The following is a 14360-nucleotide window of genomic DNA, read 5'->3' as shown; positions in this document are numbered from 1 at the left end:
CGTCGCTGCCAGTTGTGTCATCAAGTGGCTGACTTCATAACGTGGGTGCGGCATAGCACAGGGACCCGAAGACAGAGCCGGAGCACAGGAAACAAGAAGAGGACCTGCGGGGGGGGGAAGGGTGTCAGAAAGGTAAGTACAGAGTTAATTTTTTATAGACTCAAGTTTATTTTTTGTGCTGAAAAACTCGGCTTATACTTGAGTATATACAGTACATTACAGTACAGTACTATTAACCCTAGAATGCATACCTGGGGCCTCGCAGGCCCGCTCTGTTAGTTGTTTTCTTTTTACTGCAAGATTACTTTAGTTAGAATTCTGAAACTCTAGGTATTCCTCAGTTATATAGCTGTTAGTAATTTCCAGTTGTTCATATATTTTTATGTTACAGGCATTTCGGTATAATAACTCTTTTTTGTGAATACCCCATATTTACATACCTGGGGCCTTTTAGGCCCGTAATAGGTTTACATGTGATCCTAAGTCTTTTTGTCTTTTCTGTTGCTGGGGAAAACTTTGACTTAGGCTGCATTCACACTGCCGTTGCCCGCCGTACCGTAGTGGGCAACGGCAGCGCGCACGGACAGGAGGAGGGGGAGAGCGCAGCTCACCCCCGCCCCTCTCCATAGGGATACATGGCGTACGGCGCCGCATTACGGGAAAAGATAGGACATGTCCTATCTTTTTCCCGGGACATGTGCAGCACCGTACCGCTCCCGTAGGGCGCCGTGCGCCCATTGCCGTCTATGGGGGACATATATAGGCCCTATATACGTCGGCCATATATACGTCCCCCATACGGTCGTGTGAATGTAGCCTTAGTCTTTATGACTCTGCTGTTGCTGCGCAGAGTGTGGATTGTGCCTCATGATGTCATGCGTCTCTGACATCATCATAGTTCCTGAACAGGAAGGAGGAAGGAGTCAGCTTTCTTGTTTCTTGAAAAAGAAACTCTGAGCTCCAAAAATCCAAAGATTTCCACTTCACCTAAAAGAAAGTGGTGACCTGCTGAAGGTGAGAGGAGGGGCTGCACAGACACTAACAAAGAGTCTACGACCCTTATTGTAATCATTTTTTTCATTATAGTTTACTGACTTCTAAGGTTACAATGGCACAGTCTACATCCAGGGGTTTGACTGACCAAGAAATCAAAGCAATCATTTTTGATAGTGATGAAGATAGTGAACTTTCTTTGTCTGATGAAGAGTACATGCCACCAGCTAATACTCTACTTCATCATTGAGTGATTCTTCAGATGATGAAGAAGAAATGGATCCAGCAGAACGTACAACCAGGACATCCAAAACAAATGTTTTTTGGGACAGTACTCCTAGGGTTCTTGGACGCACCCCATCACATAATATTGTAAGAGTTGCTCAAGGAACTGTAGGAATTCCACAATTCTTGTCCAAAAGAGAGATTTTCTGTAAGCTAAGATCAGATGTGGTATACGTTTTCAGGAACATCCAGAGCCGAGAGATAAAAAAAGAAAGCAATGTTACATTTGTCCAGCAAAGAAGGACAGACAATATTTGAAAAGGGATATTCCTGCAGCATGTTTACTGCAACATTTATATAAAAAAAAAAAAACTTTTAGACAAAAAAACATTATTATAAAGAGTTAGGCTACATTCACACTAACATATGGGGGACGTATATACGGCCGATATACGTCCCCCATAGGCAGCAATGGGCGCACGGCACCCTACGGGAGCGGTACGGTCCTATCTTTTCCCGTAATATGGCGCCGTGCGCCATAGGTTGCTATGGAGAGGGGCGGGGTGAGCTGCGCTCACCTCCTCCTCCTCTCCCTGTACACTGCCGTTGCCCGGTACGGTACGGGCGGGCAACGGCAGTGTGAATATAGCCTTATATCGAATGAGTTTATTGGGCATTTTAAGCCCGTTCAGCTACTTTGGGTTTTTTTGGCACAAAATGTTTTGAATTATTCACATCTTAGGATGCATTCTCACTAGTGCTGGTGTCTGCCAGGAGGTGATCCATAATGTATATGATCTCTTGGTAACTCCACTTAAGGCTGCCGGAATGCCCTGGTTCTAGCAGCCTTAGCTGGGGACACCAGGAGGTCAGATCCAGTACAGATCCCCTCCTGGCAGACACCAGCGCTAGTAGGAATGCATCCTTACTTTGCATTTTTCAAATAAACTTTGAAAAGTATTTTTATTTGAGTTATTCCATGTTATTTGCATACGGGCCTAAAAGGCCCCAGGTATGTAAAAGTGTAGATTTTTATGGTCATGCATTCTAGGGTTAATGATATTTTTTCTGTTTGCCAGTGTTACCAACAGGAGAGGCTCATTGTATTACAAAATGACACCACTTCAGAGAAAACAACAGAAAAAAACTCCGAGCTTAAAGGGAACCTGTCACCAGGAGACCCATTTTTAGCACTCCCCCAGAGCATAGTACATACACTGCCAAAGTGTTTTTGTATAAAAAATAGGTTTTACAGAAAAAAGATGTGTTATAATGTACCTTTCATTAGCATCTGCTGTGTGACTAGGCACTTGTCCCCTGGGAGCGGCTGGAAAGGAGCAGTCCCCCCCCCCACCCTTAGGAAACCGCTCCTCCATGTGTCCATTTCAAATATATGAAAACACCCATCACTTGGCTTAGCGACGCCCCCTGCTCCTCTACAGCCAATCCCGAGTGTGGGGAGTTATTCATATATTTGAAAAGGACACATGGAGGAGCAGTTTCCCAAGGGTGGGGGGAAACTGCTCCTTTCCAGCCACTCCCAGGGGACGAGTGCCTAGTCACACAGCAGATGCTAATGAAAGGTACAATATAACATATCTTTTTTTCTGTAAAACCTATTTTTTATACAAAAACACTTTGGCAGTGTATGTATGTATGCTCTGTGGGGACTGGAGGAGTGCTAAAAATGGGTCTCCTGGTGACAGGTTCCCTTTAAAAGGCAGATAAAGAATATCTTCAACCAGATCGACCCGAATTTCGATCTGGTTAATTCCTAATGTAACTTTTAGCCGTAAAGACAAAACAACTAGTGCTAAAAAGAGCAGAGTGTTCATTAGAAATCCTCAAAACCGCTATTGTGTTGGGGACTAGTTAACGGTACAAGTTGATGCCTATGACTATCTGGGGAAGAGGAAGACTTATGGAGGAGATTATCTGAGAGCCAGGATTTACAGCCCAGATAAGGGAGCAGGGTCCTCTGGGAGGATTGAGGATTTAAACAATGGATCTTATCATATTTATTTTACATTATTTTGGGAGGGGAACATTTCAGTGTCCGTCTATCTCATGCACCCAAGTGAAGCAGTCGCTGCTCTCTGGAGGTCGAGGAATACTGGGTACGGTAATGTTGGCTATTTAGGAAAATTCACAACTGAAGATAAAGCCGTAGAGACAAAATGTGGATTCGTTCTGGATAAAAAAGAAGAATTATGTGAATACGCCGACCATGAAGATGATGAATACTTTTATTGTGTGAGACCTCAGAATTTCAGCTGTCATTCCATTATCGAGTTAACAAATTGGAAAACATTTAAGACACAGCTGTAGGAACTGGAAAACAGTCTCTTTGAAAGGTACGTGACCTTTTAATTTATCGTTACGTGGAAGAAACATGGGGGTCATTTTCAAGGGCCTGAATCGCTATTTTTAATCGGGTTTCCCAAAAATTACAGATTTGCGCCGTGTTGCCCCGGGTTTTTGGCACATGCGATCGGATTGTGGAGCATCAGTGCAGGCATGCACGCAACGGAAGTCGGGGGCGTAGCCGTGGGAAAACCCAACGGATTCGGAAAAAACGGCGTATATAAATTAAAATATGTGACGCTTGACACGCGCTTTACCACCAAAAACTGGGAAAACCTATTGACTCGAGTATAAGCCGAGGGCGGGAAATGCATTAGTCACAGACCCCCCAAGTATATAGCCAGCAAGCACCCAGTAGTATATAGCCAGCCCCCTATATTATACAGCCAGCCCAGCCTGCACCCTGTAGTATACAGCCAGCCCAGCCTGCCCCCTGTAGTATACAGCTAGCCCAGCTTGCCCCAGTAGTATACAGCCAGCCGAGCCTACCCCCAGAAGTATACAGCCAGCCCAGCCTGCCCCCAGTAGTATACAGCCAGCCCAGCCTGCACCCAGTAGTATACAACCAGCTGAGCATGCCCCCAGTAGTATACAGCCAGCCTAGCCTGCCCCCAGTAGTATACAGCCAGCCCAGCCTGCCCCCAGTAGTATACAGCCAGCCAGCCTTCCTCCTGTATTATACAGCCAGCCCAGCCTGCCCCCACTAGTATACAGACAGCCCAGCCTGCCCCCTGTAGTATACAGCCAGCCAGCTGCCCCCAGTAGTATACATCCAGCCCAGCCTGCCCCCAGTAGTATACAGCCAGCCCAGCCTGCCCCCTGTAGTATACAGCCAGCCCCCTGTAGTATACAGCAAGCCCCCTGTAGTATACAGCCAGCCCAGCCTGCCCCCAGTAGTATACAGCCAGCCGAGCCTGCCCCCAGTAGTATACAGCCAGCCCAGCCTGCACCCAGTAGTATACAGCCAGCCCAGCCTGCCTCCAGTAGTATACAGCCAGCCCAGCCTGCCCCCTGTAGTATACAGCCAGCCCAGCCTGCCTCCAGTAGTATACAGCCATCCCAGCCATCCGCGCCTGTCTTCTTTCTTTTGTATCAGGCAGGCGCATACTATGACGCGGCCGTTGCTGACGTCATACTATGCGCCAGCCGAGAAGAAACATGGCCGCGCCCTGCAGGATGTTTCTGAAGAAAGAAGACAGGTGCGGAAGCCAGAAGAGGACCCGCGCTGACATCGGGGGAGCAGCGCTGGGCATCGGGGCCGCCGGAGGGTTAGTATAAAAGTTTTTGGGTTTTTTTGTACTGGGCTCGTGTGTTGACTCGTGTATAAGCAGAGTTGAGGATTTTTTTGTGATGAAAAACTCGCCTTATACACGAGTATATACCATAAATGCACCCATTGTTCTTAAAATATTTTTCAATATATACAGTACAGGCGATCCCCTACTTAAGGACACCCGTCTGCCCACTGTGACCTCTGGTGAAGCTCCCTGGATGCTTTAATATAGTCCCAGACTGCAATGATCAGCTGTAAGGTGTCTGTAATGAAGATTTATTGATAATCCTTGGTCCGATTACAGCAAAAAATTTTGAAACTCCAATGGTCACTGGGGCAAAAAAAATTTGTCTGGATCTACAATTATAAAATATAATTTTCTTGAACATCTTGTACATAATCCCGGGACTGCCTGTAATGTCAAATATTTTGTTAAATTCACGGACTAGTCAACGTATTGTAAATTAAAATAAATCTATTTCTTTTCAGGTCAAACGTCAGAGTGGAAATTCCAGTAGATTTTCAGGCGATTCATGTAGTTTGTTGTAGCAGTAAGTATATTGATACTGAAAACATGTCAAGATGTCAAAAATCATAGTAAAATTTCACTAACTGGATTGTTGCTTCCAGTATGAGAGGAGTGACATATTGGGGGGCAATTATTATGGCCTTTCAAACGGAAAACAAGCTGTGTTTTTTTTCCCCTCTCTGCGCCTCTTGCACCTGAATTTATGAAGTGTCAGCGTCACAATATTGATGTTTTCCGTCACTCTCGACTTTCTGGGTGCAAAATTTTGGCACTGCCAGTTGAATCCACCAGTATTCTGGCGCTTCGTTTTTTCCTAAACTTTTCTGGCCGCAAAAAGAGACCAGCTAAAACTGGTCTAGGGATTTCTAAACCTTTAAGCTTGTGCGCCAATTTATTAATCCCTTGGGCCACAAACTTACATCCCACTGAAAAATATAGCACGGTTCTAGCGCCACAAAATTAATAAATTATACATGTAACTAAACATTTTACCAGGCTTTGCACTACTCATAAGGAGAATCCCTAATTTTGCTAAACATCTAACTTATTTTGCCCTTTAATAGTTTTTCCCACTTTTTTCAATCAAATTTTATTAAAAGTAAAACAAGACAAATAGAAACAGCTAAACTCAATGGCCCATATTTATTATAGGATGGCCCACATTTATTAGAGGACTCAGCCCAATTTTTTGCGGCACGTGCTGGTGTACTAATTTATATCAATTTGGATCATATATGACTGTTTGATAATTTTGTATTCAAATATTCATGGATGAAAAAATGGGGAAAAAGTGGCTATTTGGACATTTGGGCGCTATTTTCCGTTACAGTGTTCATGGCCGGGAATAATCTTTTTAAAATTTTGATAGAACGTGCATTTGGAGACGTGGCGATACCTATCATGTTTAGGATTTTTGCAGTTTTTTTATTTTTATATGTGTTCTAGAGAAAGGGTGGTGATCTGAACTTTTTTTACAATTTTTTAAAAAACATTTTTTACCATTATTTCAGAACCTCCCGGGTACTTTAACTCTGCAAGGTCTGATTGCTAATACTATATACTGCAATGCTACTGTATTTCACTATATAGCAATATTACTGCTGATCTCTAATAGCCTGCCATCTGCTGGCTATTAGAGGTCATTACACATGGCAAGCAAAAGTAGCAGTACATAAATAATAATCATTTATTGTTTAGCACCAAAAATAAAATAATTCATTACAGAATAGTTATGAAACAAAAGTAGTGATGAGGATGAGTGGGTGGTACATTGGTCCAGCTATTCTTTATAAGGGAATGGGGAAAAAAATCCAAAAGTGCTGCTACTTGAGCCAGTCATCAGCTCCTATCCTATATACAGAATACAAGGTTAATGTGACTGCAAAAAGTATGGAGCTTGGTATCTGGTGTTTGCCAGATAACGGCTGGGAGGACATAGGAAGGGTTAGTAAAAAGAGAGTTGAAGGTAGATGCAGTTAGGCAATGTGAGAGATTATTCTAAAGAGATGGGTTTTAAGAGCATGTTTAAAGCTTTGGAGATTGAGTATTAGTCTGATCAACTAGGGAAGGGCATTCGAGAGAATTGGTGCAGCTCAAGAGAAGTCCTGGAGAGGTGAGTGGGAGGTTTGAATAAGGGGAGAGAATAATCTAAGATCACTGGCAGATTTTAGAGCACTGGTTGGGTGATAGACGAAATGAGATGAGGGAGGATAGGTAGGGAGGTGCAGCACCGTGCAGAGCTTTGGGGATGAGGGTTATTAATTTAAACTGTACTCAGAAGGAGATGGGCAACCAGTGCAGTGACTGAAATAGACGGGAGGTATCCATGTAGCGTTTGGACTGAAAAACAAGTCTGGCTGCTGCGTTATGAATTGATTGTAGAGAGAGTTTAGTAAGTGAAAGACTGATTAATAGGGAGTTACAGTAGTCTAGATGAAAAAAAATCAGAGCAACAATTAGCGTTTTACTTTCCATTGTAAGAAATGGTCAGATTCTAGAAGGGTTATTAAGGTACATGCGGAAAGAATGTGCAAGTGATTGAATATACGGTGCAAAGGAGAGATCAGGGTTGGGTCGGTTAGTAGACGGTGGAAACAAAAGAAGTTCCGTTTTGGAAAGTAGTAATAAATAGCTGGGTATTGTCAGTATAAAGATGATACTGAAAAACAAATGTGCGTATGGTTTGTCCCACAGGGGCAGTTTAGAGGGAAAAGACTAGGGGGCCTAGAACTGACCCCTGAGGAACTCCATCAGTGAGAGGAAGAGAAGAAGAGGAGGATCCAGAAAAGGAGACACTGAAAGTGCTGTCAGAGAGATAGAAAGGAAACCAAGAGAGCACACTGGGGCAGATTTTTAAAAACTGTCCTCAGGTTTATTGTGCACCAGATTTATAAAAGTGTCTAATGCTGGGTGATAAATCTGTCCTAGTATAAGACTGTCTAGTCTTACTCTGCACCTCCTATTAGTTGTCTTACTTTACGCCAGAAAGTTAGGACACAAAAGTCAGGTCAGTAGTTAGCGCGGGGCCACACCTCTTTTGTCGAGCTAGTCGTGGGAGAGACAGAAAACTGTCTAATACCCTTTATAAATGTGTTAAAGATAGTTTTTTAATTCACAAAACTTACAGAAACAGAGGCTATGTGTGGCAGTAGGGAACAGCTGGCTCTCACACTTAGCCCCTGTACCCCTGAGGACATGAAACATGTTGGGGGGGCTTAGTGTTCCGGTTTTATATAGCAGCTGTAGGACTCAAATGATGAATTGATAAATTAGTTACAGAACTAGTGGCAAAATTATGTGTGACTGTGTGTGTGAGATAGGCATAAGATCCCATGTGCCCAAATATACAAGAGTGAATTGGAGTGACTGTCGTCCCTGGAGACTGTAGTGGAAATAGAAAGGGCACTAACTTGGAGCTGGCGACAGATATATTGATGCATCAAGCTGCGCGCCGAAGATTTTTGGTAGGCGGAACAAAAAGGCTCCCGGGGCTTGGAGTAGCCACGACTTGTGGCCTCAGCTACTCCACGTCCCAGTAGCCGCGTACAGAAATTGGCATATATACTGCTAAAGATTGCTGGGATGTGAGGATTAGCCCTTAAAAGGGCTATCCTCACGTCCTAAAGGTCCACCTACCACCCGATATACCTTTATAGGTAGATATGTGGTGGGAGGTTCCCTTTAAGATTTCAAATGGTCCTCAAAACTAGGCAGAAAATTAGGACAAAAATATTCTTGTAAAATTGCCTGGAAAAAATTACATAGGAGCCCTGCCCCAGCTGTCCTGGGAGAATGTATTACACAAAATTTACAGAACAACTCTAAATTCCATATTCAGAGAAAGTGGCTACATTAAGTTGATTTTGAAGATGCAGTCCAAATTATTTTATGTTAGTGTACTATGCACACAGAGATAGTTTTCACAGATCTATGTGTGAGCCTTCAGTCAGAGCTGCAAAACTCAGAGAAGTTCCAACCCATGTTTCTGACTCCTATAGGAGAAAAAAAAAAGAAATAATACAGGTATTTTTTTATAGTAAAGTTTTTGGACAACAAAAAAAAACAACAACAAATGTATCATGAAGGGAACAAAGTGAACCTAGTGTGTATTTTTCTAAAGGAGCAAAAGATCAAAAGCGATGATGGTCTACACTCTAAACCTGATTTTACCATGTTACTACCATGTTACTTACCATGTAACTAGAAGGTGAAGTTATGTTTGGCTAAAATATAATGGGGCACATTTACTTACCCGTCCCGTCGGGATCCCCGCTGTGCGTTATCCGAAGAGGATTCTGGTCTGCCGCGATTCACTAAGATCGTGTGTCCAATCTCCTGCATGTGTCGCTTCCCCTGCTGAGGTCCGCCGGAGTTCACCTTCTTCTTCCCGGTGCATGTGAGGGCTGATCTTGCGACACAATTTCGTTTTTACATTCCGCGGTTTGTCTGAATCCGTCAGGTTGTCCGACGTCCACGATCCCCCCCCCAATTTGTATCGCATGCAAGCGCCACATTCCGATCGCGTACGTCAAAAACCTGGGACAATTCAGGGCAAAACGGTAAAACGTCGGGAAACCTGACGAAAAGGCGGTGCTCAGACCCTTAGTAAATGTGCCCCATTGTATCTACTAGATATCCTTACTACACCACTGTAAATGAAGGTGAAGATGGCTGTCTAAGGCAGGACATTAAATGGGTGCCATGAGACCCAGAATTTCCTTCTGCTATCAGTCTCCAAATGATCCCGGCAGAGACAACAAGGTGTAATAAAGGTGCCACCTGTGTCTGGATGGTGGACAAGGAAACTTTGGTGACTGCTTTTGTCCGGCAGATCAATATATCGATGGGCTGTCGGGCCTTCTGGGAACCATTTACTGTGTGTACACCCTGATGTGGCCACTGCTCATAACACCTCCTCACCCCCTCTCAGACGTCTTTGAGTGGGCTATAGGGGAATGTCTAGCTGTCAACAATCTCTCAACATGTCCTGCACTGCCCATTAGTACCTCCGGAGAGCCTTTATAGGGCAGTGTAAGAACTTTTAACCTTTGTTGTGGCATGACCTGGCATCAAATCAAAATCAAATTTTTCCAATGGAACATTGAAAGGAGCTCTGTTAACATCATTGGGCATTTAAAGTCATAAGGTCCTATTACTTCTGCAAGGTCTTTCCCATGTATGTATCTGATCACATGAAATCACAGCATGCCTCCATGAACTTCTACACCTCCCCATTCTTCATGGAGGCTGCTGTGATTTCATGTGATCAGATACATACCTGCGGTAGACATTGCAGATGTAACAGGACCTTAGACGAAATCAGCTGTTATATCGGAGGAAGGCATGATCAGGAGAATGGGTAAATGAGGATGTTTGTCCTAATTGATCAAGAACAGAGGCTCAGCAGAAGATTTATGGAACTGATTTTGTTTGCTAACTCAGCCTATGGAAGTAATTATATCCAATTATCCTAGGCTGGGGAGAGGTATAACTTTGGGAACTTCTCAAGGTCTTGATTTACAATCTTGGTTCGTCCATTGGATTGTGAAGGATGAGATGAGGAGAAATTTGAGTTTGATTTTCATTAGAAGACTTAGGGCTCGTCAGAATCGAGATGTAAATTGCGTTCCCCTGTTTATACAATCTTCTGTGGACACCCGTGTAGAAGGAATATATTACAAATGAAAATGTAGGCTAATGAAGCTGCTGAGAGTTATCCCTTTAAAGGGATAAAGTGTGACATCTTGGATGGTGTCGCAACCTTTACATAGTGGTAGGTCCGTAATGAGATATGTGTCCATTAAGCGGTTGACGAAGACAGCCGAAAATGTATTCACGTACATCTGGCATAATAGATGGCCAAAAGTCGTTCCTTCATAGAAATTCCAGTGTCTTTTTGACTCCTGCATGCCCAGAGAAGCAAGAAGAATGTGCCGATGCCATCAACTTTGGCCGCAATTCAGATGGGACAAAACTTTTCCTTTAGAAGCAGTCAGTGGCGTAACAATAGCCGTAGCAGCCGTAGCGGTTGCTACGGGGCCCGGGCGGCACAGGGGCCCGGGATGAGCAGCCGAGGCAAAATTCGTACTGGTGCGATCTGATCGCCTTCTGTCCCTGTCAGCCCACCTCATCTGTGGCTGCCAGACTCGGCCTCTTCATTTGCGGCGACACTCAGCCCGCCCCCATGGCTACAACAGCATGGCCTGTGAATTTCATCTGTGGCTGGCCCTGCCTACTTTGTCCGCGGCAATACCCCCGCCCGCCTAGTCAACCTGCGGCCGCCCTTCCCGGTCTGTATGCAGCGGGCCCACTCCTTCCGCGGCTGCTTGGCCGGCACCCTCCTTCCGCGGCCGGCTGGCTTCCTCCTTCCGTGGCCGCCAAGGCAACCCTCTCCAACCGCGGTCGCCCAGCCTAGTCCCACCGTGCGCTACTCCCCCCTGCCCGGCTTCTTTTTCCGAGGACACCTGGACGGCGTACCGCGTCTCGCCCCACTCCTTCTGCGGCCGCTCGGCTGGTTCCCACCTTCCGCGGACGGCTGGCTCCCTCTTTCCGCGCCCAGGCAACACTCTCCAACCGCGTAGCCTATTTCGACCGTGCGCTACCCCCCTTGCCCGGCTGTTGTACGCCCGGCTTCTTCTTCCGCGGACGCCCGGACGGCTTACCGCGTCTCGTGGTCAGCCTACTGCTTCCCAGGCATGTAGGCCCACGCGATGCCGCAGCCTACCAGCCCGAAGAAGCAGCCCCCCGCTGACATGATGCCACAGCCAGCCTCCTGGTCTGCAAGAAAAGTAAGTAATTCTTTATATATGTACAGTTAGATGAATGTATGCTGTATGTGCTGTGTGTATGTGTGTGTATATGCTGTGTGTGTATATGTGTTTATATGCTGTGTGTGTATATGTGTTTATATGCTATGTGTATATGTATGTGTGTATATACTGCATGTATACGCAGTATGTGTGTATATGCTGTATATACCGTATGTGTGGTTATATGCTTTTTGTATATACATATGGTGTATGTGTGTTTGCTGTATGTACTGTATGTATGTGTGTGTATACTGTATATAGATTCAGTATGTGTATATAGTGTTTTCATACTGCATGTATGTGTATACACAGTTGGTGCACACTATATGTAAAATAATATGATCTATGCTATATGTATGTATATAAACACTATGTATATACAGTAGGAGTTTGTATCTACTGTATGTTTTAATGTATAAATGTATATATGAGTACCTAAATGTGTGTATCAGTATATAGGTATATGTATGTATGTGCTTAGTATAGAGGCATATTTAGAGGAATGTAGAATTTTATGTGTGTGTATTTAAGTGTATAAATGTGTTTTATTGTATAAACGTGTGTATATGTATATGAATATTTTTTAAGGGGGAGGGGGGCCCCATGCAGAAATCTGCTATGGGGCCCTGCCTCTCCTAGTTACGCCACTGGAAGCAGTGGTAGCTTGCAACAAATTATCTGCTACATCATAAGACCTGGAGGTCCATCAGCCTTTCGGCTCTTCAAGCCTGGGCAATAGGTGACTCGTAGATTGAACCTGAAGAAGAAAAGAGACCACCGTGCTTGAAGAGGGTTGAGACGTCAGGCTGAGTGTAGATACAGGAGATTCTTATGGCCAACAGATGTCTCCACTCCTCCAATGCCAGCTTGATTGCGAGAAGCTCTTTGTCTCCAATGCCATAATTATTTTTCTGCTGCTGAGTATTTTTTTAAGTATCCACAAGGTTGAGTTTTTCCAGGAAGGTATTTTTGCGAAAGCACAGCTCCAATGGCAAAAGAAGGTCATTTTCACCTTTAGGAAACAGCCCGATTTTTCAAATCATCCTATGTCACGATATGCAGTTATAACTTTGGAACGCTTAATCTTACCGAGTTTATTTTTAAACATTTTTTTCATGTTGTACTTCACATTATTGCTATATTTTAGTCGAATTTTTGTGCACTTATTTCAATAAAACTGGAAATTTGGTGAGAATTTTGAAATATTAGTGATTTTTTTAATTTCTAAATGTTATACTCAACATACAGTGATCCAAACCAGCAAAACTGGTTGCCACCTAACATTATCCGTATGCCAGCTTTATGTTGACATTTTTTTTATATATTTTTTTTTTAGAAAGGAAGCGTTTTCAAATTTCTTGTTATTAGAAGCTCCCCACAAATCACACCATTTTTAAAGCTAAACTCCTCAAACTATTCAAAGCATCCATTGGTAAGCTTGTTAACCCTTTATACATCTCACAAGAATTAAAACAAACTGGAGGTTCTATTTGTAATTTCAAAATTTTGACAATAAAATGATTATTTAGTCCTAAAATTTACACAATCAAGCAGGATAAAATTGGCAGCGTGTGGGTCGGTGGGTCAGCGTGGGCGCCGCCTTGTTGGCTTGAATTGTCCCTCCCGTGACATCATCAGAGAGCGGCGATCAGTTGCAATGACAGTCTCGGGTCACACCACTTATTGCAATGTGCAATTTGAAAAATCCCCATATACTGCCATACTGTAGTATAGCAGTATATTGTAGGATCAATCAGACAACCTAGTGTAAAAAGTACCCTAGGGGGTCTGAAAAGTAGTAAAAAATGTTTTATTAAAGTAAACTAAAAATTCTAATCACCCCCTTTCCCTAGAACTGGTATAAATATAAATAAACAGTAAAAATCATAAACACTATGGGGGTCATTTACTAAGGGCCCGAATCGCTATTTGTCATTGCGTTTCCCGAAAATTACCGTTTTGTGCCGAATTGCCCAGGGATTTTGGCGCACGCGATCGGATTGTGGCGCATCGGCACCAGCATGCACGCAGAGGAAATTGGGGGCATGGGCGTCGGAAAACCTGACGGATTCGGAAAAACCGCCGTATTTTTTTTTTTAAAAATGTGTCGCTTACCTGCACCCAGCAACGGATGGTGAACTCCTGCGAACTCCGACGGACTTCAGCGCAGCAACGACACCTGGTGGACATTGGGCACACTACCTTAGTGCATCGCCGTAAGACCCGAATCCTCGACGGAGAACCCGCCGCTGGATCACGAATGGGTAAGTAAATCTGCCCGGCGCAAATCGGTAATATTCGGATAACCTTACGAAAAAAATCTATTCGGGCCCTTAGTAAATGACCCCCTTTAAGTATCGTTGCATCCAAAAATATAATAATGGTTATTCTCTGCATTTAACCCCGTAAAAGAAAATAGTGGCCAAAGTCGAAATGCTACTTTCTTGCCATTTTGAAAAAAAATTCAATAAAAAGTGATTAAAAGGCTGTACAGTCCTCAAAATAGTAGCATTGAAAACGTCATCAAAAGTCGCAAAAAAACGATACCAGACAAACCTCCTAAGTAGGAAAAAGTTAATATCGTCAGAACATGGCAAAATGAAACATCTTTTTTTTGTACAGGAGGTTTTAATTTTTGTAAATGTATGAAGAAATTATAAAATCCATA

Source organism: Engystomops pustulosus, chromosome 6, assembly GCF_040894005.1.
Source record: "Engystomops pustulosus chromosome 6, aEngPut4.maternal, whole genome shotgun sequence".
NCBI lineage: Eukaryota > Metazoa > Chordata > Amphibia > Anura > Leptodactylidae > Engystomops > Engystomops pustulosus.
This window is presented reverse-complemented; position numbering follows the sequence as displayed.